Source organism: Symsagittifera roscoffensis, chromosome 9, assembly GCF_963678635.1.
Source record: "Symsagittifera roscoffensis chromosome 9, txSymRosc1.1, whole genome shotgun sequence".
Taxonomy (NCBI): domain Eukaryota; kingdom Metazoa; phylum Xenacoelomorpha; order Acoela; family Convolutidae; genus Symsagittifera; species Symsagittifera roscoffensis.
In genome coordinates this window covers 39,673,043-39,696,399 of record NC_087070.1, presented here as the reverse complement: position 1 = coordinate 39,696,399, position 23,357 = coordinate 39,673,043, and the positions used below count along the sequence as shown (strand labels likewise).

The 23,357-nt window shown below is 33.8% G+C and overlaps 1 protein-coding gene across 1 annotated transcript in view; it reads right to left on the bottom strand.

Moving 5' to 3' along the window:
- The window catches only part of LOC134854621 (uncharacterized), a gene marked incomplete in the record, with an annotated part of 37,064 nt that extends 23,262 nt beyond the window's left edge, over positions 1-13,802 (bottom strand). The window contains 1 exon segment of the mRNA XM_063870955.1: positions 13,395-13,802.
- Between the last annotated feature and the right edge of the window lie 9,555 nt (positions 13,803-23,357).

Genomic DNA, 23,357 nt, shown 5'->3' with positions numbered 1-23,357 from the left:
GTTGACTTCTATTGCATAGAAAGCTATTCATAAGCTGCAACTTCCTTAATTCGTGTAAACTTAAGTACTTGAATTATGCTAACTGAATTTTACGGTAGATAACAAATTGTACGAAAAAAATTAACTGAGAAACTTCTTGGGGTTTTATTGTGCCTTTTGGCAGACTGTGAATTGGTTCACATAGATATTTTTTCTTCTTTTTGTCCCCTCAAAGACGCTGTTATGATGACGTGAATAATTTCACATAGATACCTTTTTTTCTGTTTGTCCCCTCTTAAGATGCTCTTATCAATACTAATTATTCATTTTGAGTATTGGTGCCTTAAGTATTATGCTTATATTAAAAGTTGGAGAAATGAACTTTCTTTTTTCTGCTTCATGGTTGATGGACGAGGAGACCTCCCTTGAGTTTGACTTCAACCTGTCTGGAAAGATGCATCCAATCAGAAGACTACAAAACGACAAAAAAAGACAAGCTTGTGAAGCTCATTCAATTAGTCGTCTTAATATAATCTCATCTTAATATTCTGTCTCCATTGACTCCAAACAAATAAGTTTTTACAGCCCGCCATGAAATTTCCTCGATTGAGAGATTGTAATTGATTTTTTGCAGCTCAGTTGGAATTAATTTAAAATTGGTTTTGTTGACATTATAATGGATTTTTCATTGAAAATTATTTCTTAAGTTCAGTTTTTGTTGTAATAATTGCTACGAAATTGTAAAGATTTAAAAGAAAAATAAACAAAAAGAGACACAAAGAGAGGAAAACGTCAATACCCAAAAGTGCTCATTTATTTTTCTTCCGACTTTCGTAACAAAAGTAACGGAATATTTGTGCTCGGGGTGGGGTTTTTTTCTTCAGACAAATTTCGACTTTTGAATTAGCCATTTTTGACAGAACTTTTAAAATATCAATCAAAAGGTATTGTTGTCTTGAGCTTAAATTTTAAAAAATATTTTACCTGTGATCGTTTTTCGTTAAGTTTTGGGGGTTTAAAGATTGCCATTTTGGCGAATTTGGGACAATTAACGCGCGATATAATTCGCGCAAATAACGCGTAAGCTGAGATTTTTTGGCAGTATTTTATGATTGTTTGAAACGCAAAAGATAACTATTTACTTTTTAGACGAACTTTGGGTTTTGATTGCAAAATTTCATCACAGATTTTACAATTACACCTTTTCACTTTGTTAAGTAATAGAGAAAAAATATACACAAGAAACTTTTCACCAATGAATTTGACTTCTAAACCACCGCCAATTTTTCCTCTATTACTCTTGTACCCATGAAATATTGTATGAAATTCCTATACAGATAATTTTGCTATCAAAAACACTGTGTTTAATTTCAATAGTCTCCTGTTCGCGAAGTAAAGCCATTTTTTCCAAACTCGTAATTATAGCTACCCGGGTTGAACCAATGCGTTTCCTACAATTTCCATTAATGAAAAAATGCTTATCATACAGTTTCGTATAAATCCATTGATACAGAAAATGTTTAGAAAACTCTAAGGTAAGCAGTTTTCATACATAGATTCTGTAGGACAAGCAATTTTTCATAGACCAAAAAATTGATTTCTTTATAAAAAAATTTAATTCTCAAATTTTTTGGGATGTGTTTGTGACTAAAATCATTGTTTACTCAAAACTAGACTTACCAAAGGGTTGGTCGTCTGGGGTTTATAATGCATTGGAACCAAGACCAAATCATTGAATGAAAGCAAAAATCAAATACGAAAGCATCCGACTTTTAGTTTTTGGCAAGCATTTTCAAAGAAAATTAGTTTTTAAATTAGAATTCTCAAATTATCAGACATTGATCAAGGCATATATAAACATGCAAAACAAAAGAAATAGAAGTTTTCAGCCTGTTACAAATATCTAGTGAAACGTAAAAAAATCCAATTTCTGTGCATCCAGTACTACGTTATGCAGACAAAAAAATTTGCATACACAGTTTTTTTTGAAAAGGTTTGTTTGTGTACAAAATTCGATTGGCGGTTGAAAAGAATTTGGGGAGATTTCAATTTTAATTTTCCAGTTTTATTGACGCCATCAAAAAATGCTAGTCAAACAATTTTTATATAAGGAAACTGTATGATAAACAATTGTTTCCAAAAAAAAACCTTTTTTTTTTTCATCACCGGACGTTTTTATTTGGTTCAAATAGCCGCAAAAACTAGCTCGAATCTTTTTTCAATGAAATTTTGAAAATGAATGATTATCTTTTCTCAAAACATTTGATGTATGGCATTGTATGACAAGCATTTACGGTGTATGGATTTGTATGATAAGCATTTTCGGTTTATGGAGGTCAAACCGGGTAATTATACCTGTTGCATATAATTATAGTTTGACAAATCGTAGACTGCTTCAGGTGCTCTTGGAAATTTTTTATGACTTTTCATAAATGTTATTTTACCCATAAGTGATGCGAGCAACAGAGGGTAGGACTTAATACGAAATTTAGAGCCGTTTATCGCCGCGTGGCGCGCCCACCGGCGACCTTAGAACGAGAACATAAAGGTTCAAGTTAGCTTCAAAAACTTGCGAGTTGTCGCTTTCCTTAATCTTTGCGAGTTGTCTTTTTTACGAGTTGTATTTTCTTGCTAGTTGTCGCGGTTCCATGACAAAAACTACACATAGATTTTGATCATGCAAAAAAAAACAAAAAAAAAATTAAAATAACTTGTTACATTTGAACTCAAGAAGTCGATATCTTCACATATGTATTGAAAAAAATCTGGGTATAAACTATTAATTTGATCACCGGTTTTTGACTGAATGAAAAAAGTACATATAAATTAATGCTTTTCTTCGAACGTCCGAAAGTTATTGTTACCTGTGATTGTTTTTCGTATTGTAATTTTGAAAGTTTGGCAAGTTGGGGAATAATCAACGCTCGAATAATGTGCTTCTATAACACGCGTAAGCTGCGAGTTACAACGTTCTAAAATGAATTAGTTCATTTTGTTTTATTTTCAAGATACGAGACGCTAAGTAAATCACTTTGTTTTTTTTATAGTGCGGTAGGGGGAGAAAGAAAACAATTTCTTTTCATTTGTTTTATCAATTTTTCAACCAAAAAATATTTATTTGGCCTTAAAACACATTCGAAACCTTGAGAACTTCGCCTTAATGTGTGAGCAGTCTCGTAAAACACTACTTTACTTATAGTTAAAATAAACGGCAATAAACTTCATCTGAAAAAAAAAATTATTTCTCAAGTTTCAGGAAAACAAACAAGATTTTTGTGTAAAAAAGGCATCTGTGGTTACCTGTCGAAAAAAAGTCCTTCTTTTGAGCCATCCTTGGAGCCAGGTCTGACCAGTGAAGTATTATGTCAAAGTCCGTGATAGTTCAGGGTTGCTTTTAAAAGATTTTAGATTTCGATTTTAAAAAAATGCCTTTTTTCTTTTTGGCGATTTATCTCTCATTTTTTTTCACTGCTATTTTGAAAATTTTTTACGCCTTCAATGGCTTCTTGACATTTGTTGCTGTATTAGTCAGCAAAAAGGACACTGAAAGGCTTTTCTACTAAAAATAAAAAAATTCTGTTGAAAATTGCAAGACTGGGTTTCTTTATCAAAATTTCTAAATAGAAAAATTAAGTGAAATAACTTTACGACACCCATATTATCCTAAACAATCTAAACAAATTCCCAGCATATGTCAAGGACTTATTGCAATTCGAACATAAAACTTCGTTTTCTTGACTGTGAATCTAATTCTTTTTTTTAACATTTTTTTTTTGTTTTCTGCTTCGTGTTTTCTGCTTCGTTTTCAGATTCTGGGACACATGCATGGTACTTGAACAGTGTTGTTTCAAATAAAAGAGGCAGCCGGAACATTCAAGGCTTTGTCTTCATACGATCAGTTTTGTTTCGATCAATAACAATACTGCTCGTATCAAAGCAACGCCCTGATTGTTCCGAATATCTTCTAAGGCAAAAATGCTTATTTAAAAAGTCGAAAATTGTCGGAGAAAAAAGTCGAAAAAGCCGAAAAAAACGCAACCCAAGTGCAAATATTCCGTTACTTCCGTTTTGAAAGTCGGAACAATAAATCGAGTGTGAAACAACCAGTCCAAGAAAAAAAGAAGGGGAAATGTGAAGACTACATTAACCAGCAGAAAATTACGTACCAGAATATAAAAACCAGTCAAAGAGTGCGTCATTTGAGTGAAAGTTGTGCGAAATCTAGCTGTTACATTTCATTCAACATTTCCTTATTTTCAGCTAGGTTATATGATTGCCCGGTTTTGTGCTAAAAATTTAAAAAATTTCTGAGGAGTTCTGTCGCAAACGGTTGTAAAACAGAAGCTGAAATCGTTCGGAACAAAACACCACACCAATGACATATAGTCCTTCACATTTTTGCTCCGACTTTTGTTACGAAAGTAACGGAATATTTGTGTTTGTGCTCGGGGTGGGTTTTTTCTTCAGACCAATTTTGACTTTTTAATTAGCCATTTTGACGGACTTTTTTAAATATCATTCGATAGGTATTGTTGTCTTGAGCTTAGATTTGAAAAAATATTTCACTTGTGATTATTTTTCGTAAAGTTATGGGGGTTTAAAGATTGCCATTTTGGCCAATTTGGGATAATTAACGCGCGATATATTTCGAGCTATTAACGTTAACCGAAGATTTAATCCGTCTTAGAAATTTGTATCAAATTGTTTGAAAGAAGCTTTTTGCCATAATTGTTTTGTTAAAAGGAGCGAAACATATCCTTTTGTACTTTATATGTCGTGTGGGGTGATGATTTTCATAGAAAATTTCAAATTTTAGAAAAAAATATCTTTTTATTTTATAGATTTAATTTTTTTATGTCATTACTTCTATAAACCTGAAAAAGCTGTCGGAACATTCAGGGCTTCGCCCTGATAGGAGCAGTCTTGTTGTTGCGACTTTTGATACAAAATAACGGAATATTTGTGCTCGGAGTGGGATTTTTTTTCTTCAGACAAATTGCGACTTTTTAACTAACCATTTTTGACGGAATTTTTTATATCATTCAAAAGGTATTGTTGTACTAAGCCTAAATTTCCAAAAATATTTAACCTGCGACCATTTGCCGTAAAGTAATGGGGGTTTAAAGATTTGGGACAATCAACGCGCGTTTTTTTTTTTGCGCTGTTAACGTGTAAGCGAGGTTTAATCCGTCTTATAAATCGTTGCAAATTGGTTGAAAGAAGCTTATTTGCCATAATTGATTTGTTACAAGGAGCAAATTCTGTTCTTTTGTATTTTATATGGCAAGTGGGGAATGATTTTTTTATAAAAAATCTCAAACTTTAGAAAAAAATGTTCATTTTATTTTATTATATTTAAAACTTTTTTATATGATTACTGCTCGATAAATATGAAAAGGCAGTCCGAACATTCAGGGCTTCGCCCTGATATGAGCAGAGCAGTCTTGTTTGAAATTTGGAAACAAATGGACTTTAGTATAAAGATACGCATTTACTTCGAAACGTCATCTCTATAATCGAGGTTTTTTAATCACATTTCAGTTTCACTAAATTAGATATGATGGATGATTAAAGTCAAAATACTTGACATTTTAAAAATCAGATTTATTCAGGATGTGCGAGTGATAAGGGGAGAACATTCTGTCTCGGTTTCTGTGTTTTTCAGGAGATAATCTTGAAGCGGAAGCTCGCAAGCGAACTGACACATAGTTGAACGGACAACAAGTGTAATGGAAAAAGATTAAGAACAGACGAGAGGTTATTCTTCATTAGATTGACTTGTCAAAAACAAGTAATTCAACATTCTTCAACAATACAATTTCTATATTTTGAATTTGAAATATATTTTTTAACTAAATTTACCGATCCAAGTTTTGACATTTTAATTAAAATTTTGAGAATGTTTTTCTTATACAGTCTGAAAATTTTTGTTATACAGTTTTTGTTACACAGTATTTCAATATAATGGTCGGTCGCTTTCAGGACTTTTCTTAAGCTTAATTTAGACGCCTCATTTGCGCAAAACCATGCAATGCTTTGATTGGCATTACCGGAGCAGTGAATGGAAAAAATTTATGGCACTGTGTTTACATTAGCGACTCTGCTGGATTCTTGGTGCCCCTCAATCACACTTGTACCAATGCGCGATCTTTGAAACTAGCTATTTTCGGAAAACCAGGCATCATACTTAAACATTAAATTTTGCCAACCTTGCCAACCTTGCCACTTAAGTACAAACAAAATGTGCAAAACAAACAAAACTGCTAGTATCAGGGTAAATAACTGAATGTTCCGACTGCCTTTTAAGGTCTATGGAGCAGCCATTACACGAAAAAAATTGAATGAAATAAAAAAAGATTTTTTTTTAATTTGAGATTTTTCTGAAAATCATTACCCCACACGTCAAATAAAGTTCGAAGTGATAAATTTCACTCCGAGTAACAAATCAATTATGGCAAATAAGCTTCGTTCAACAAGTTACTAACGATTTCTAAGACAGGTTTTATCTCCGCTTACGCATTAAAAGCGCGAAATAGGTCGCGCCTTAATTGTCCCTAATTGGCCAAAAAGGCAATCTTTAAACCCCCATAATTTTACGAAAAATGGACACAGGTGAAATATCATTTCAAATCTACGCTCAGGACAACAAAGCCTTTTGAATGAAATATAAAAAAATTGTCAAAAATGACTAAGTAAAAAGTCGAAATTTGTCTGAAGCAAAAAATCCACCCCGAGCACAAATATTCCGTTACTTTTGCTACGAAAGTCGGAACAATAAGCGACGAATTATCGCAGCCCAGAAATTAACTCAAATATTTACAGCCTTAAAAATGACAACTGAAGCTTTCAACAAAACAACCTAACACAACTAATGCAGAATTGATTGCCAGACGTAAGAAAACGCCTAGTCTGGCGTCTAGTTTTCCTAATTAGGATAAATATCTCACGGTGTGTGAACAAACACTAGCAATCTCAAACACAGAGGCTACTAAATTAGCGGCAACCATTTTTTATTTCACAGATACCTTGTATGGATTCTTATGATAACGTTTCATGCGGAAACCCATCCGGTAGCACGAGGACCGATCGCTTAGCAGGCTAATCTTTTAGCAAGACAAGTGAAAGATAAGTCTTTAGCAGACCCAACGTAATAAGACTGACGCATGATCAACTGACTTGACATGCGTAAAAACACGCTCGCCGCTGGGTCAAGCTTCCCTGTTTGAGACAGTCATCTTACGATCTGTCAATTAAACTATCAACTTCAAAAACTCTATAGTCTAAATTAGCGGAAAAACAAAGATTTACGCGCACAATAACACTCATGCCGAATGGAAGAGCACCGGAGCAAGCTGTCGCTAGTCGCCAATGCCACATTTGACTTGCTAATGTTCTGAGTCTGCTAAAAAAATTATCTGCTTAGAAGCGGTCTGCTAAAATCCCTAGCACCTGGTAGAACAGATATATACATTATGAATTAGCTTCGCAGCTGAAAAAAAATGTAATTGCAAATGGTTTTTTAGTGTCAGCCAAGTTTAGAAAAATTTCAAAATGGGCCAAAAATTGTGCTAAAACAAGTTGTGGATTTTTGAAAACCTTGCGTAGACAAGATGGAACTGTGTTTGCTTTGGTTTGTTAAAAGCGATTTGTTTGCTTTGGTGGTTAATTCCTGGATTAAAATATAGCGCATTTTTTCCACAGATTTCACAAAACCAGAATAACAAATTTGGTGCTTATGAAATAATTTTGAAGGGGTTTCAGTCCAAAAAAATTGTTAGGATCCAATTTTTGAAAAAAAAAATCCTTGTACTTCTTAAAAAAAAAGAAAAAAAAAGAAATTTGAAAAAAAAGAAATCCAGATGACAAAATATGATTTTTAACCGTCATTTTTATACAACCTGAACTCTGAGTTTTGAAATCTTTTCAATTTGAGTTTGGACAAATTTTATAATTAGTCGCACTTTGACACAGCGTATGATGAAAAAAAAATCAATTACAGTTTGTTGAAAACTTTTCGCCGGAAAAATATTATCAAAAAATTAAAAGGTAATCTGAACATACAGGGCTTTGCCCTAATACAAGCAATCTTGTAATCATTTATGTCATCTGCGCTATTGTTACCAAGTTTTGGCGTGAGATAAAAGTGCAAGTTACACGCAGGGGCGGATTGGGGGGGGGGGGGGGGTTGCGGACGCCCCTTCTCTCAGTGATTCGACCCTTGCCGACGACCCATCCTTTGTACTATTTTGAGATATCCATTTTTGAACGCGGACCCTAAAATTTTTTGAAAACGCCTTGAGCGCCAATATATGCTAATTTTGAGGGGGGAGCGAGCGCGGGCCAAAAAAAATATGGTCAACATTTTCTAAAAATGCCTAAAAAAGCCATCTTTGGCCTGTTTTTTCGAAATTTTGTCTGCGGCGCTCTAAATTTAGCCAAAGGAGGGAATGTTTAGTGCTCTGGGAGAGCTCAGAAATTCATTTGGTCAACCTAAAAAGAAAGTTGAAAAAATTTTTGCTATTTTTTCAAAATCCGCCCCCTTCTCGCGAGAAAATCCTAGATCCGATCCGCCCCTGCATATATATATATATAAATATATATATGTATATATATATATATATATATATATATATATATATATATATGCAGGGGCGGATTGTATCTAGGATTTTCTCGCGAGAAGGGGGCGGATTTTGAAAAAATAGCAAAAATTTTGTCAACTTTCTTTTTAGGTTGACCAAATGAATTTCTGAGCTCTCCCAGAGCACTAAACAATCCCTCCTTTGGCTAAATTTAGAGCGCCGCAGACAAAATTTTGAAAAAACAGGGCAAAGAGGGCTTTTTTAGGCATTTTTAGAAAATGTTGACCAAATTTTTTTTTTGGCCCGCGCTCCCCCCTCAAAATTAGCATATATTGGCGCTCAAGGCGTTTTCAAAAAATTTTAGGGTCCGCGTTCAAAAATGGATATCTCAAAATAGTACAAAGGATGGGTCGTCGGCAAGGGTCGAATCCCTGAGAGGAGGGGCGTCCGCAACCCCCCCCCCCCCCCCCAAATCCACCCCTGCGTTCACGCATTTAATTGTTCACGCCATATTAGAGAACAATTATTGTCGGTCAGACAAACATGATTGTATATATAAACCTTAAAAACAATCAGGTATTAAAAATTTCTCATTAAAAACACAATCATCTATGAAATCATCATGTATCATATGACGTCTCGATAAAAAGCGGTAAAAACAGCTCAAGGAATTCCCCCTCGACTTTGGCTTGATTTGATTTCAACGTATTTATCTTGACACTAGCTTTATATATCACGTGATCTGATAGTTTCTGGTTTGCAGTTTTTGTCTCTCAAAAATCATCATAAATTAATGAAGGGAGTCTTTAGATCAGGGAAGGCGCAGGAAGATTTCGAGGAGGAGGGGGTGTTATTTTGCGGTTTTTCAAAAAAAAATTATGATTTTTTTTTCAATTTTTTTGTAGGTCAAGCACCAAATTGATTTTGTAAGGACGTGATTTGGCGAAAATTATTTGATCATTTGACAAATTTGACAAAAGAGAATTTGCCGAAGAAGATGTTTTCAGGTTATTTTTGCAAGGTTTATCCGGCGAGCTCCCCTCAAATTTATTACATTTTGCCATCAAAAGACTTTTAGAGAACAATTATTGCCGATCAGACAAACATGATTGTCCGGAACACTTGGGAACTAGAACTGGAGACTTGAAGGGGGCGTTACTTCCCGCCCTTTTCTCATCGGCACGCTACTCAATTATTTATTTTTCTGTTCTTAAAACATTTTTCTAAACTTTTTTCAGTTCGACCCCATTGATTTTGTCGACGATTTGGCCATATATTGAAAAAAAAAACTTTGAGCAAAATTGTTTTTTCTCGGCTCGCGCTCCCCATCAAAATTGCTATATATCGCCACCAACGACGCCTTTAGAAAAATTTTAGGGGAAAGTCAGTCGCCCAAAATGGTCAGAAGGGTTTAAATGCTTGAATGGGAGTCCCCGCCATATATTTGTCCCTGGAAGTGAGCGAAATGTTTGATAACTTGATCAAATTTTTAAGTTTTAAAAACAGACGGCACGTTTTTGGAATCAGCTGGTTTCTCGAACGCTTGCTGTGATTAATTACAAAACTGTTGATAATTTGGGAAAAGCTGATAATTAAATTTGGTGGTCAACATTCTAGCGCAATTATAACAAGACTGCTCGTATGACGGCAAAAACCTACTTAATGTCTGTGAAATCTGTAGTCAGGGCCCTCATGATGTTAGTCACCTATTTAAGTGTCGAGGCAGGCTGACAGATCTAGATGGCCTCCACTTCTGGACTGACACCCTCCGGGTAGCTGAATTACTTCAGCTTACATAGCACGGTGGAGCAGTAGAGCTAAACTTTCTTCCAGAAGTAATTAGCAAACCGGAGGTAATGACCTCACAACGGCACAACAAAACGAGAGACCCTAGACGACGTCCAGTGTCAAAACGAAGTTCGACTAACCAACAAATGTGGTATGCACTAAATATCCCGTCGGTGGCCAATGATAATGGAAGCGACGGAAGAAACAATGAAACAAACTTTCATCTCCTCCAGAGATGAAGGATTAACAAAAGCGAAACGAAACCCTATACCGATGAAGGAGACGAGGCCACAACAACAACAACAGATACTCAAAACCACAATCAAGATTGGATTATAACAAACTTTCATCTCCTCCAGAGATGAAGGATTAACAAAAGCGAAACGAAACCCTATACCGATGAAGGAGACGAGGCCACAACAACAACAACAGATACTCAAAACCACAATCAAGATTGGATTATAGCTCGTATGACGGCAAAACCCTGAATGTGCCGACTGCCTTTTAAGGCCTATGGAGCAGTAACAACATGGAAAGTTTAAATCTAATAAAATAGAATTAAAATTTTTTTTCTAAAATTTTGAGATTTTTTGTGAAAACATCCACCCACACGCCATATTAAGTAAAAAGTGATAAATTTTGCTCCTATTAACAAATCAATTATGGCATATAATCATCCTTGAACCAATTTGGAACGATTTCTAAGACGGATTAAATCTCGCTTACGCGCTAATTGCGCGAAACATATCGCGCGTTAATTGTCCCAAATTGGCCAAAATAGCCAAAATGGCAATCTTTAAACCCCCATAACTTTACGAAAAATGATAACAGGTAAAATATCTTTTCAAATTTAAGCTAAGGACAACAATAGCTTTCCAATGATGTAAAAAAATTCTGTCAAAAATGGCTAGTTTAAAAGTCGAAATTTGTCTGAAGAAAAAAAAACCCACCCCGAGCACAAATATTCCGTTACTTTCCTTACGAAAGTCGGAACAATAAATTTTATTTTTCAAAAAAAGTACGGTAAGTTTGGGATCGATGTGGTTTTCTGTTCTTCGCGCAAATTTCTAAAACCAAATATCAACTTTGGTGTTTTTGTGACTACATCTTGAGCAAAAAGAGGTCAAACAGGTTCGTAGTAAAATAAAAATTGCTCTTCTTCCTTGCTTTTATACCGCAGAGAGTTCATTGAAACGCATTGCAAATGAATCGATTGACTTTTTTCACGTTGCGCATTTTAAGTGAATTATAAAGAAACATTACCAACTACAACTGTTGTCAATTCTCGAGTAAAATAAATTCTAAAAATTAATTTTTCAGAAAAGAATTGTTATTTTGACTTTTGAAGAGTCTCTGTTTTTAATCGGGTAGTTTTTTTGCTCGGTTGGTTATTTTCTGCTCCGGTGGTTTTTTCTCCAGGCAATAAAAATAGCGTTTTTTGGACGAAATCTATACCATCTGATAATATTGACGTGGGCTCAAATTTGTACAAATACTTTATTTAGGACATAGTTTATGAAAAGTTATCAGGGTTTGAAAGTTGCCATTTTCCGTATTTTTGTGAAGTTATGGGGTTATAAAGAATGTCAAAGTGGTCAATTTGGAAGAATTTACGCGCTATACATTTCGCGCTATTAAACGCGTGAGCGGAGACCTAACTAATTTCAGAAATCGCTCTAATTTGGTTGACGTAGCTTATTTGTCAAAACTGATACGTTACTAGGAGCCAAAACTATCGCTTTGTATTTGATATGGCGTTCAAGGGATGATTTAAAATGAATCTCAATTTTTCATTTTAACTTTTTATATTTTTCATCATTTTTCTTTGCGAACAAGTCTCCATAGACCTGAAAAAGCAGTCAAAAAACTCAGGGATGTTCTAGACGCTGAGGGCACCTCTTTGTACTTGACATAATCTAAGAGTGAAGTTTAAAAAATTATATATATTTTTGAAATTTTTATTATAGTTTTTCAATTGATGTTTTGATGCTTGAATTTTGTTGATGCGACAGCCAAAATATGTACTGTTTGATGTTAAGTGGTAGATGAATATATAGTGGGAAAAAACTTCAGCGGTTCGGCTTTCAACTGAGCAGGAACAATTTTTTTCAGTTTTTTTTTCATTTCGTACAAAACTAACCATAAAGTTTATAATTCAGGCTTTAAATTTTGTAACATGATAATTGAATTTTTTTGAGGTCACGAATTTGTTCTTGAGGAAAATGTTGAGTTTGGCTTTTTTATATCAGCGCAAAAACACCAGATAACAAATTTGAATAATTATTAGGCCCGATGTCAAACACCGATTTATTTTGCCATCACCGCAGCATTTCTGGCTGACGAAAAACTGGAGTAAATTACAATCAACTTTGACAAAAATCTGTTTTGATAAAATTTTGTTACAATCAACATTGGCAAAAATTTGTTTTGAAAAATTGTTGAACTGAGAAGACCTGCTGGTGTTTTCTGAGTTAGAGTTTTGAGCTTGTATAAAGTGGCAAAAACCATAAATCTGAAAGATAGAAATCTTTTGACATACTGATAAAAGTACTGGTTTCAAATTTCAGTTGTCGACTGTCTGCTCAATCAAACCAAAGTTTTGACAAAACTGCTTTTATCTTTCGTGTTTTGCAATAAAATAAGAAAATCATGTTTAAACTTAAACTTGTTTTTTTTAAAATAAATTCCAGAGAAGTCATGAATAATTTGATGAAATTATCTGTCGATTGCTTCGTTGAAACATGCGATTTATTAAGTCAACATTTGTTCTTGAAATAATTGATTGAACTCGTGTAGGTCGAAACCCTTATTGTTGTTTTTCAAAGCAATGGTAAAAGAAGATAGATAGAATCGAAGATGTTCAAAAATAGTTTTCTTCTGTACGAAATCTCGATATCTTTGTGCAGATGTGTTGTGAAATAATACGAACAAAATTAAACAATTGCGCTGCATGTAAAACAAAAACTGTGCAGGCAATAATCAGTTGACAGCTGCAAAAAAAACAAAGACCTTTGTTTGAAAATTTTAGGCTGGTGCATTACTGACCTGATTGGTTTTGTCCGTTCTGTGAAAAATAATGAAAAATAATGAACCAAATAATAAGCACAAGTTTTTTTTGCTCTTTGACTGCTGAAAATGAAAATTTTAGCTGCGTCAAATCTAAATTTTCCTGGCGAAAAAAACGCTGTCGTAAAATTGTGATGCTTCTAATTAGATAAAATTTAAATTTCGGCTACTATTCAAACTAATTTCCGATGATAATGTCTTAAGAAAATGAATAGCTAATTCCTGGTCACTTATAAATTCGATGTACGGACAGGAAAAATTTGTTTCCACTTTTGAAGTGAAGGAGCTGATGATTGGAACTATACCGTGTGTATAACTATTTCGTATCAGTGGCTTTGACAGTGAAGCAAAAAGGAAATTGTAGCGTTCTGCATTCTCAAAATGAATGTTTCCTGTTGGGCTTTGGGTATGAGCAAAAAGCCTTTTTTTGTTTTCTTTGCCCATCCCCAGCCGGCCAATGAAATTACACTACCGCCTATTTCTCAGTTGCTCTACTTCGCATTTTCAGAAAGGGTTTCAGGTTTCGGTTTTCGATGAAACAGTGTTTATATAACTTTCATAGAAACCGTCAGATTAAAGATCAGATCATTTTGTTCCGGCTTTTGAAGAAAACGGATTATTTATGCTCGGTGTGGTTTTTTTTTCAATCAATTTTCGCCGATCGAAATAACAGTTTTTATAAAAAAAAAATTTAACCCGTTGAAGATATCGACTCCTTAAAATCAATTCTGAAAAGATATTTTACCTCCAATCAATTTTCGTTAAGTTCAAAAATTGCCAATTTGGCCATACTCTGGACTAATTTATGCGCGATTCGAACATTTTTTTCATAATGTTGAAAGCGTAACGCGAATTATCCCGCACAACAAAATCTTTCCAAATTGAATTGAGGCTATAGCTAATCGATCGTATTAATTTCGTACGGTGGAATCCTTCATACGCGAAGAACCGAATGCACGAAAATATAAATCAGCCAATCAGATTTCAGTTATCTAAAATTTGGAATGACAGTAAACACTTTCAGGGACTGAATATTGATATTAGCCGATTATAAAAACGGCAGAAATATGCTAAGTTTTCAAATTTTCACTGACAGCAGCCACACTGGGACAAATTTTATTTTCAAGGGTTTCGTTATGAAAGAAGCATAACAGTGCTTCATTTAATTCATTTTAATTGAATGGCAATTAGTTTTTTTTTTTAAATGACTTTCGGCTAATTTCGTTTTCGGTCTTTCGCTCACGAGTTTTTTTCGCGCAAACGGTCCTTCGCGCATGAGAAAACCTATGCCACCAGTTCGTACGACTCAAATTTTTACAGTTGATTTTTGATACTGACCAAAATTTATAGATTTTCAGTATTTTTTTTCCCAAAAACTATTCGATAGAGATTACGTGGCATTGTCGGAACATTTAGGGCTTTGCCCTAATAAACGAGCGAGCAGTCTCGTTGATCTTTAAAGGGCAGTTTTGACCGAAAATTTTTTTCTGATCTGAAGGATGTTATTGTCTTGAACCCAAAATGTTTTTCACCTTTTATCAGTTTTGTAAAATCATAGGTGTCTGAACATAGCCAAATTAGCCAAAGAAGCATGGGTGCCAAATGAAGATTTCAAAGTGAACAGTTTTGTTATTAGATGAGAAAAATTTCAATTTTTCCTAGACATTGCTTAAAAGGTAAAAGTTTTTTTCATCAAAAATTATAAGTACTGCTCATATCAAGGCAAAGTTTCAAAAAATTCGACAGCCCAATAAAGATATTTAAAAAAATTTCTTCAAACGAATCAAATTAATTGATTTATTTGGAATATTTTTTTGTTCTGTGTTAAGTACAATTTGAAAAATTTTGAATTGCATTCTATGTATTGCATAGATTATCATTATATCGTTTTTTGTTGCACTGATTCTAGTAGCGAATGTATAAAACAAATCAGCTTGCTTCTATTCAACTTGGAAAAATTTCTCAGCCAGATTAAATTTCTTTTATACTTTTGCCATAACGCTTAAAAAGCAAACCGACAATTTTTAAAACTGAGAGTTTTGTCAAAAATAAGCGGATGTATTTGGTTCAATTCAGCTCAGGAAGTCGATACCTCCCGCAAAGAGGATCGATGGATGTTAGTCGATTATAACCGAGATTAAAAAACTCGCCAATATAATTGATTGTAATTACATTTTGGGACCACGCAAACGATTATAATCCATTATAACCCATTTTTTCAAAAAATTGAAATCGATTAATGGAATAAAATTTTTACAAGTTTTTTTGCAATGTAGTAATTTGCAACATTTTTTGTCGTACTTACTGCCTTCTCAAATTCTAATCCTACTCAAATTTATAACGCCCGTTTGTTCCCCCCTAATCACTCATTATCTCCGTTCACGTTTATTGCCCTTCCCCAACTTTATTTTTCCCCACGCTTATTCCCCCTTATTTTTATCATTTCCCTTAGTTTTTATCCTTCCCCAGTTAACACCCCTCCCCCCACGCCGGCTTACACCCCCATTATTTTCACCCCTCCCAGTTCACCCACCCCCTCCCAGTTCCCACAGTTTAACCCCCAGCCCCCAGTTTAAGAAATTGTGAATCTATATAAATTTATTTTGCAAATACAGGTTCTTCTGCTACAAAAACAAACGTATAATTAATTATAATCCATTAAAATCGATTGTATTGGTTTAAACTGATTTCTACGTTTCTTTGGTTCATAATTGAATTTTTAACCATTACAATCGTTTTTTTTTAGAATATTGGTGAGCGAGACCATCAGAACCCATTACAATTGATTGCTATCTATGGAACTTTACTGCGGGCTCCCAGATTATATTATAATACTACATTCTAAAGAGGCTAGTCAGAAAGTCAAATTTTGTCTGAAAAAATTGAATCAAGCACAATGGCCTTTCTTATAAGATCTTCTATATGACAAACTGTATTGAAGAGTTTTGTGAGAATCATCAATTTAGTAAGATAATCATATCAACCTACGAACAGAAAACAGCAAACCAGTATCAAATTTTGGGTCTTTTATAATTCCAGGTGATTTTCGAACGAATACTTTTGCCAAAAACAAATTTATTATTAATCTTGTGACTTGTGATATTTTACTAAAAAGTTTACCTCCTTTTATAAGAAAATTTTATGCAATTAGTTAATATTCAAGTGAGTTACAAAAAAATTCTATTGTCAGAACATATTTTTGATCAAAAGGCTTAGATTAATTTTGAATTGAAAGACTTTTATTCGAAATCAAATTAAACCAACAAGAGTATCCTGTCGCTTATACAGTAGCAAAGACTATTCCTGGCACAATAATTATTGCTATAAAAGAAAACGAGGAAAAAAAAATTAAAAAAAGGTTGCTTTTTTCAAATTGAATCAACGAGCCGACGGTTGAAGTTAATTTTTTGATCAAAACTGAATTTTTCTTATTTATAAAATTTTGATATTTTTGATTTTTTTTTGAATGCGAAGGCTTTGATATGAATTTTCACTTGTTGCTTTGTGAAATTTCGTTAAGGTTGACGGAAAAAAGTTTTTTTTTGAGATTGTTTGGAACTGTAAAAAAAATTTCGTCAGTACTTTACGAGTTGTTTTAATGCAATTTAAAAAGTCATATTGTTTGGCAAAAAGAAGCTAATTGGCTTACGCTCTTTTTGCGGATACCAATTTACGAATTGTTGACGTGTAAATATGCTGAAAACTTAAAAAAATCATCCTTTCTTTGCTGAAAGATAATTGAGACAAAAAAAACTTAATTAAAAAGTTTGGAATTGGTGCTCGCAAGATCAGAAGTCAAGAAATGACCGTTGGTTCAACTTTTGCATTTTGTTCAAAAGTTTGCGTTTCGTTCAAAAGTTAACATTTTGTTCAACTTCACTGAAATGCTTTAAAGAAATGTCATTATTAGATAAAACTCCCCAATTTTTTTTCCGGTGATTGACTATTCTGATTTTGGATTGGATTGAGACGATTGAGATATTGAAAAAAAAAACATGAGTTGGCATTTTATTTCATTTGAGTTCAACTCATTCAAACCCTAAACTAAAGCTCAAATTTATTAGGAACAAAAAGGGAGAAAGTGAACAGCCAGCAGTGTATTTGTTTATCCGAATTTTTTTCTGCTTGTTTGGGTTTTTCTAATTTTATTTAAGCTATTCGTGACTTGACTGTCAAAAATTTGGCATTTTTGGTGCGCCATAGAACATAAATTATTTAAAGGTGTAGCATGGATTTCATAACAGCAAAACTTCTCCTGTATAAGTCAGTTACCTCGTCTTATTAATCCGCCCTTAGGATCTGTTTAACTTTTCTGCAAAAAGGGAGGCGACAGTCTTTACTAAGCACAAACTTCAGTTTTTATCAATGTTAACATTTTTCTGATCAAATAGTGTCAACCATAGATTAATCAATTAGGTCCATAAAAGATAGTAATTAATGGAAAATTCTAAGCGGCGCGTTAACAGGTTGAATTACCATCTACACTTGCTCAATTCAATTTTGTAGGTGCTCATTCAATGAAAAGTTGTCTTTTTTGTTGGATTTTCGCACAAGTTAAAACAATTTTTCTTAAATTAACTTTACTCTGACTTTCGAATAGGAAAGAAACTCGTGTTGATGTTTTTTTCGGTATACATAATAACAGGGGCGCGGATCTAGGATTTTCTCGAGGCGGGGGGGGGGGGGGGGTTGCGGATTTTCAAAAGAAAACTTGAAACTTTCTTGATCTTTTTTTTAGGTAGACCAAGTTGAAATTCTGAGCTCTCCCAAACCAATATAAAGACCGTATTTTGACAAAATTTTCTGCGCCGCAGGCAAGTTTTTTGAAAAAAGGCCAAAAAAAGGCCAAAAAAAGGCCAAAAAAGGCCCAAAAAAAACCAAAAACTCCAAATAAATTGGCGCCTTTAGAAAGATTTTAGGGTCAGCCAGCCAAAAATGGATATATCAAAAAAGTACAAAGGGAGACCCTTTGGGTTGGCATGGGGTCGAATTCCTGAGGGGGGGAGCGTCCAACCCTGGGACACAATACGAAATTTGAAAAAACCAAAAAGTGTGAAAGACGTTGGATCAGTAAGGGGAGCAGTTCGCCAGCTCAAAAAAAACATCCCATATCTAGCGTTGCTATCGATACCGTTCCGTGAATTTAAAGCAAATCAACTTTCAAAGTGGTTACAAACTCAAGCATCAGCGCTTCAGAAAATCTTTTAAAAAAATTGCAACACAGCAACAAACTAAAACTATCAGTTTAATCAGTTTATTTGGATGAAACCTCAATACTAATCCGTAAAAAAACGTAAGTTTTTTATTGACCGGAGATTTTGTTCATTGAAAATGAAGCACTATTGACAAAACATGATCTCGTTTTAAAGAAGCTCATTAATTCCATTGCTTAGAGAAGGAGAGAAGATATGCTCCAACTTGTCAATTACTACAGCCCTTATCTTGAGAAACTACATGTCACATAGGGCGCTTGTACCTTGACGGGAGACGAACAAATCCTATCTGTTTGCGGCCGGCGAAGCTGCAACGCCTTCACCCACGGGCCAATCCGCAAGGAAAATTCATGCAATACATATATTTTGGCCCAAAAAATATCGACAAACTCGAGTCTGCAGCGAGAAAAACACAGAGAGTAAAAAACAGGTAAATAATTGAAACCGTTGACCTATGAAAAGTGCCATCGGTCGATACTATATCCCAGTGTGCACAAATAAATCCTCTTATATTCTGTCAGTCAAGATAACTTCAGCTACAATGACCTGTAATTGAATTTCTTCGAAAGTACATTGCACTATATGGAGTCCCTAGATAATTAAGAACAGACCAAAGGCCCTCACTTTTCCCGTAATTTCTGTCAACACCAAAACAATTTTTTAAATAATCATGGTGGGAACCCCCAGATATCACACCCAGTGAAAGGTTAAACAGAAATTTTTAAAAATGACTAAATGTTCTGGCGCATATATAATCCAGAAACTCCACTATGAAAAACTCTTCTAAAACTTCTTAAAAAATAGGAACAGTAACACAACAGCCTCTGATCTTTCCGCCTTTTGAAGCGCACTTTGGAATTATTTTCACCATCATTTTCAAAAAACCTTGACTGGAATAAAACCTTATATCTAGATAAATATAAAAATCAAGGTTGAGTTAATGTCCGGGGTGGCTCACTCATTGAGTAATTTCAGATTAGGTACACCGTCTGCTCGTCACGCTATCTTATTTTCGGCCGGATAGATTCGTGCAACTTCATACTCTAATACCAATCTTAATCTTACTCTTATATCTCCTAGTCTCAGTCTCATTTTATCTAGTGTATATTGGTATTTGCGAAGCTAGATATCAGGAACGGTTCTGGAGAAGAGCAACTGTTTGCTAAATTAAATTTATTCTGTTCTGACTGAAACCATAAAAAGTTTTGGCCCTACAATTTATTGTAACTGTTAGTTATGGAGCATGATTGGTTAATTCTAAGAGATAGCTTATCAAGAATATAATAGGATAAAATAAATACTTGTTTTGAACTGGTTTCAATTTGCATACTCACAAGACAGGATTACACTTTAGGAGGCTTGAAGATGTTTTCCATTTTTGATTTAAAAAAGATCAAAATGTTTGAGATCAGAACAAAAGGAATTAATTTAATTTTTGGGAAATTTACTTTTCTGAAAAAATCTATTATTGTTATACTGATCTCCTCAAAGTCTTTAAATCTGAATAACTGACTGCAATAGAAACTTCAGAAGGCATATTTGTAAAATCATGCAAAATAACAGATCTGAAGGTCGCTCGCATGTTCGCTTAACCTATTATCACTTCTGCAACTGCGCAGGCATGCCTTATCATAAATTCTTCTTAAAAAACTCGAAAAAAAAACTGAAAAAAAAAACGTTGGGAGAAAAATTATAAGGTCGACAAAAGACTTGTCATGGTTAGGAAATAAAAATACTTGGAGGAAAGGACTCCATCAACTTGCAAAAAATCTCTCGCTGTCAGAAAAAATGATCTGGGCTTTGTTTCTTGGCTCCAAGGAAAATTAAATGGCAAACTGATTGATGTAAATGCGGCCTAAACTGACCATGGTGAAATGATTTTTTTTCTTTGAAGTATTGCCATGGAAAATGCAGACGCGCCAGTAAAAAAGGGAGTTGAAGTTGGGCTAAGGTACAGGGTAATCGGTTGCCACATTATAGCATTGCACATAAACCGTGAAAACCTAACTTTTTTTAACGGTAGTTCGTTTTCCACTAGTATCAATGAGCAAAAAAACTTTGAAAAACTGTTGAAATTTTCCTATCTGAATTTTCCGAAGATGATACTTACAAAAACACACTCTGAATTTTCCGAAGATGATATTTACAAAAACACACTCTATGAGACGGATTAGGATGAATACACTAATTAGCACAAAAGAGTCATCGGATCTGATCAATTTCGTTTGGGCAATAGAAGGTATTTGATAAAAACAAAAACAGATCAAAATGAAAATCCTTTTATTGAAGAAACATTGTCGGTAGCTATTTTCAGTAGCCATAATGGAAGTATATGAGCTCTGAAGTAGTCTTCAACATATCAAAACGCACGCAGTTACGCGGACTTAATGAAGTGCAAATGAAAAAAAAATCGTGGACTTGAAAAAGTCAAGTGAGTGGCTGAATCTTGCAAAGCTGAGAGCATCCAAGCAGATTAGTTACGCTGTTTTTGATCAAATAACAAAAAAATTGATGTTTTTGATTGAAAAACTTTTTTTCTAAAATTTTGAAAAGAACCAAAAAAGTTAGTAACTTATTTTTCATTTAATTATCCGTCTACGAGTATAAAAGAAACATTAGTGGATAACCATAGTGGAGTTTCTGAAGTATGACCAAAAAACGAAAAACACAGAGATGGTGTGATTTTTTTAAATTGAAAAACAGAAAACGTAAAAGTACGAACATACGGAAAGAGAAAAGTCAGCCAAAGCAAGTCAAAATCAATTTTTGAGACTTTGCTTAACTATGAGAGATACGAAAAACTGACTTGCCTGGAAGAGTAAGAAGCTTTAGGTTGCATTTAAGCAGAAAAATTCAAAGGTAAATTAGGTTCGTTTCGGTTTCCACGATGATCTACACCGGTTTAAAATTATTTTGCTTTTATTTTTAACTCAAAACAAAAAAAAAACGCGAAAAAATTATTTTCCGCGGGCGATACAGGATTTAGAACATGCTGAAGGTCAAACTTGTTGCTTATCAGGCTGCGTTGAACATATTTTCAACATGAATTAAACGAATCAATTTTACACTACCCGTATCCAATGAAGGTTGATTTTCTAGATAGAAATGTTGTATAGATTACCTAGCCAGTTTTTTTGTATTTTCTGTACAGAAATGATATATTTCTTCGTTTGTTCAGAAATAATTAATTTCTGGAAAGAAATAACCAGAGATCAGTTCACTGCTCGACCGCAACGAGATAAACACCAATACCCAGGGGATTTTCTGAGCAAGATTTGAGCAATATTTGAAGTTCTTTATTTGTTGCATTAATTGATTATCTGATCTGATATTCTTTATTACATATCTGGAAAAGATTTTGAAAATTTCAGATGTGAAATTTGGATCTGAAATAGATAATTTCTGATCTGAAATAAACTTGAAAACCGAAATTTCAGATCTGAAATTAGATCTGAGAAACCTTTTTTGTTAACTTATAATTTATGTATTGTTAGCAAACAATTGAGTTTTCAATTTTTGGCGTTTCTGTATTACACAATTTTGTTTAGGTTAACTAGCGGTAGAAAAAAACCAAATAACTTTTTCAAAAACTGTTGGAACTGTTGGAAGATTTCAAAAACTGTTGGAAGACATATTTTTTTTTACTTTCAGGCGCTTCCAATGTTTAACTCATTCTGGGGGAAACATGTTTTGGTAGTTTCCATTCGAGACTTTGCTGAGTACTTGCTAGTAGCTAGCAGAAGCTATGAAATACAAAAAGGTCAAAAATGGCAAAACTTGTTTGGTATCATTGAATTTTCAGATGTGGAAAAACCTAGAAAAACTATATATCAAATCTTAAATTAGATTTGAAATAGATTTATCAGATCTGATTTAATCAAGAAAATCAAATTTTCAGATCTGAAGTTAGATCTGAAATAATCCATTCTTAAAGTATCCAAGCGTTATTTTAACGTTTCACAAACTATATGAGATCTGAATTTTAGATTTGAAAAAGATTAATTCGAATCTGAATTGGAGAATTTATTAGGTACGGGCATGCTTGAGTATACACAATAGCCGTAGCAATATACAATTCAAATTAACACTTGTTACAACATATGTCGCTTTGCTTTAGATTGCTAAGACTATCGTTCAGTTTCGGTTCATGTGGCATAGCGGTTATAAGAACCACCTTTGAACTGGGAGGTCGGGAGCTCGCGCCGCAGTCCAATAGATTATTTCTAGCTAGAAATAGTTTAATTTAGACGAGACGCTTCATCAAAGAATTGTGGACATTACGCAGACAAACCAATGAACTTTGTTTAAAGCTTTGACGTTTTAAGGAAAAAAAATTCTTTTTCTGAATTTTTTAGGGGCATACAAAACAATCCTTAGGGGGATACAAAACAACATACTTTAAAATTAGACGCATAAAGAAAAAATTGAATCAGGTTTACTGAATCAAGGAGTGAAAAGCTTACTCAGTATTAACTTAACATTAGCGTTAATAGCAAACAATATGAAATCAAAAAAAAATCGTAACACTAATCGAGTCCGAAAACAAAAAAAAATCGTTACACAACTCACTACATTTACCTTAACTCAGTTAAAATTCTTGTCTTAATCAGCTTGACTTGTTTGTTCATAGAAAAGAATTGTTTGTTCATTTTGTCCGCTTAAATCAGCAGTGCACAAAACTGAAATTTGAAAATGTTATTTCTCTACAGATAATTTAAGAATGATATTT